The sequence below is a fragment of the Dermacentor andersoni genome, chromosome 9, assembly GCF_023375885.2.
Source record: "Dermacentor andersoni chromosome 9, qqDerAnde1_hic_scaffold, whole genome shotgun sequence".
NCBI lineage: Eukaryota > Metazoa > Arthropoda > Arachnida > Ixodida > Ixodidae > Dermacentor > Dermacentor andersoni.
The window spans coordinates 2,499,637-2,503,098 of record NC_092822.1 but is presented as its reverse complement, the minus strand read 5'-3'; the positions used below and the strand labels follow the sequence as shown (position 1 = coordinate 2,503,098).

The window sequence follows — 3,462 nt, the reverse complement described above, 5'->3', positions numbered from 1 at the left end:
TACGCTAATGGGTTTCTCCAAAAGGGCTCGAGTATCACCATCTAACCGTGGCATTAAATCAAGGGTAGCCTGTGTCAACGGAATGCTCCCACTTCTTTTTACACCTATTAAGTTCTCATAGTGCTCGACAAATGCACGTTCAATTTTTTCAATGTCGCTGGTAATAGTGTTCTGATACGTCATTTCTCTGATTTCATTTTGTGTTGCGTATCTCCTTTCGTCACACAATGCGCGCTTATTAGGAGTTTCCCCCAACCAGATCTTCTCAGCTCGCGCCCTTATTACTGCTGATCGATACTTTTCGACGTCCATAGCTTCGAGCTCACCCTTAACTTCACAGATGTCTTTACCGTATATCCCGGGATTTGAGGCTTCCATGCTGATCATAACATCAAGCTGGCATTGCAATTCCTCGGTTTTTTCCCTTTCTTTATGACGGAGCAGTGTTCCCCTTTCGATAGCTATCAATTTTACTTCGTTCTTGAATTGGTCCCATTCAGCCGCACGCGACTTTGCTGCAATGCCGGCCATGCTTTCTATTTCTTTTCTTTACTTTTTCGTTAAATATCTCGTCAACCAGTAATTTAACATTCAACTTCCATAACTGCCAATTGAATTGCGTTTTCTTTTTCTTGCCCCCAACTGTCACCATTACAAGACTGTGATCACTAAAAGAGACATGCTTTACTTCTTACTTAGTGCACATGCTCACAAAGTCAACCGTGACGTACACTCTATCGAGCCGCGCACTGCTGCCACGCTGGAAGTGTGTGAACACGGGTCGATTTCCATTTGAAAGCAGCCAGCCCAGGTCCTCCAGATCATTCTCTTGGATTAGTGCATCTAGTACCTTTGCACTTTTGTCGCGGCAAAGTACAACTTTAGCTCTGTCCTCTGCCATCAGCACACAATTGAAATCACCAAGCATAACAATACGTTTCGAACACTGCAGATAACACTTGATTCTTTCGAAGAAGGCTACGCGCTCAGTCGCGCTATTCGGTGCATAAACACAGATCACTCGCCAGGGGTGACCAGAAAATAAAAAGTCTATAATAAGCAAGCGTCCTGCTTCCGAGATAACAATGCTCACATCAGAGATGCCTATGTTATTACGAATGAATATCGCACAACCACCAGATGTGCCCACAGCATGACAAATACAAACATTGTAGCGCGTTCGAAAGGTTTCCACCATGCGGGCCGTCTGATCCTCACTCTCGATTTTAGTTTCTTGCACTGCGACTAGATCTAAGTCATTTTCCAAAAATAGGCGGCTCACTTGGTGCTGCCTTCTCCGGGCCGCTAAGCCCCTGACATTCAGTGTGGCTACTCGCATTGGCTTTTCAGTTTCACCGTGCATATTATGTGAGGAGCAAACGGGTCGCACAGCGCTCACCTCTGTACATGACCGCACAGCATTCGTATCATTGCAGACGGCCATTCCTTGCAGTGTCATGTCTGGCACATCTGAACCCTCTTCGTCGGACGGTTGCCGGCGCGACAATCCATTGCCGTCCGTGCACTTGAAAATCTTGCGCGACATGTTGTACAGGCACCCGTGAAGTGCAGACCCCAGCGCCTACTTCGGCGCCGCGTCCGCCTCGCGTTTATCTGGGGGAACGCTGGGCTTCGGCCTGAATGGTGAGCGTCGTACCGGTGCCGCTTTCGCAGGCGGCTCCTCGGCATTCAGGCCACCACCCGGGTCGTCGCCTTTCACCGTCTCGATGTGCACCCGCTTATTCGACGATGAAGTCACGTCGGTCTCCATTGCGCTCGGCGCGTTGGGATCCGTCGATGTTGCTGAGACTGCCTTGGCTTTTTTCGACCGGTGCAGCGCGTCCTTTGACAGGTCAGGCTGCCTTTCTTGCAGTGGCTGCTGTTCGCTAGGCACCGAAGTAACGGCTCGCTGCAAGGGGGCGGGGACCGTTGCCGGGGGCGTTGGTTGTGGTTCCAACTTCGCGTTTACTACTGCCGCCGTTTCCTCAGCTTCTGCCTCGTCCATGACGAGCTCAGAAGAGTCAGTACTCCTTATGGGCCCTGTGAGGTTCGCGTATGTAGGCGCACACTGACTTTCGTCATGACCGAAACGTTTGCAGCGCGAGCATCGTGGCACCCGGCACTCTCTGCGAACGTGACCTTTTCCCTGGCAGCGCAAACAAAGCGGTGGCCTTCCAGGCACCACTAATAAAGCAGGCTCTCCTGCAACACGCAGCTGGTGCGGGATATCATCACTTTTAACACCAGGCTTCAACTTGAGATTCACCAGACGCGTAGTGGAGCCCTTGTCTGTCACACCCTGTGCGCGCCAGCGCTCTCGTGAGACTTCCGTAACTTAGCCGTACGGCGCTAAGGCCTCGCGTACATCTTCATCGCTGACGTTATGGAGGACCCAGTGCATTTTAAGACGTAGGTCTTGGTTGTTGGGATCAACCACCAGGCATCGCCGGCCCTTGACAGTAATTGTTGCAGTTGTTAGCAGTTTGTTGACGGCTTCCGAGCTCTTCATTGTTACGGCCCACACGTGGTTCATTTGGAAAGCTCCCAAGGCGACAACCTCGGGGAGCACTTTCAAGCTGGCCAGGGGGTCACGGTAGTCCTCAACTCTATACGGCCGAGCACGGATATCGCCATGCAAAAACACAGTATTAAAAACAATCCGACCTTTCGGCAGTTGGGGCAGCATAACTTGGTAATCCTGGCTGTCTTCATCAACATTCCTGTTTCCGCGGCCAAGATGGGCCGCTGATACCGCTCCTTCGGAGCACATGATAGCACGTCCTTCCACTTCGGTAGCCAAGACGCGTCACACTCAGCCGCGAATTCGATGCTTCAAAGCGGTGCAAAAGCGCCTCTAGTGAATGCGGTGTTGCCTTAGAAACGAGCCGTAGAAAGTTATACTGCGGTGTACATCGGTAATTATGAACATGTAACCTACAGAAGTCGCAGTTACACGAGTAGCGAAGTGCGTTTCCGCTACATTTCTTCAGCGCTTTCCGCGCACGCAGAGCCATCTTGCGGCAAACACAGAAGACCCCCTCCTCTCAATGTACTGCGCTGCCCCGACAGGTGGCGCGCCACGCGCGCATTGGGGTTGTGCGGGGACAGGTGCGAGGCGCGTCGCGTCCCGGACTCCCTCTCCCCTGACGGCGTTTCTCCTTGCTCCCTCACGGGTTGCAGAATCAAGCGTCCTTCCATTCTTTAGATTACTATCTGTCTATCTCTCTGCCCGGGCCGATCGCGACGTTTGGCTGGCATGCATCGTTTCCCCGGGGCTCCGAGACACCGAGTTCTTTGGTTCGTTCCGCTTGCTCAGGCGCACGTTTCGTTGCCGCGCCGAACGCTCCGTTGCTCGACGCTCACCGCGTCCGATGCGGGGCGCCTCGTAAGTGATCCCTGCGCCGTCGCCCATTGTCTTACACCCCTTGGCGGGTCGACGGGAACGTTGTCGCGTTCCACGCT

The 3,462-nt window shown here is 52.7% G+C and overlaps 1 pseudogene; it reads right to left on the bottom strand.

The window, feature by feature from the left end:
* Positions 1 to 1,328: 1,328 nt before the first annotated feature.
* LOC126526925 (uncharacterized) lies at positions 1,329 to 2,786 on the bottom strand (annotated as a pseudogene).
* Positions 2,787 to 3,462: the final 676 nt, after the last annotated feature.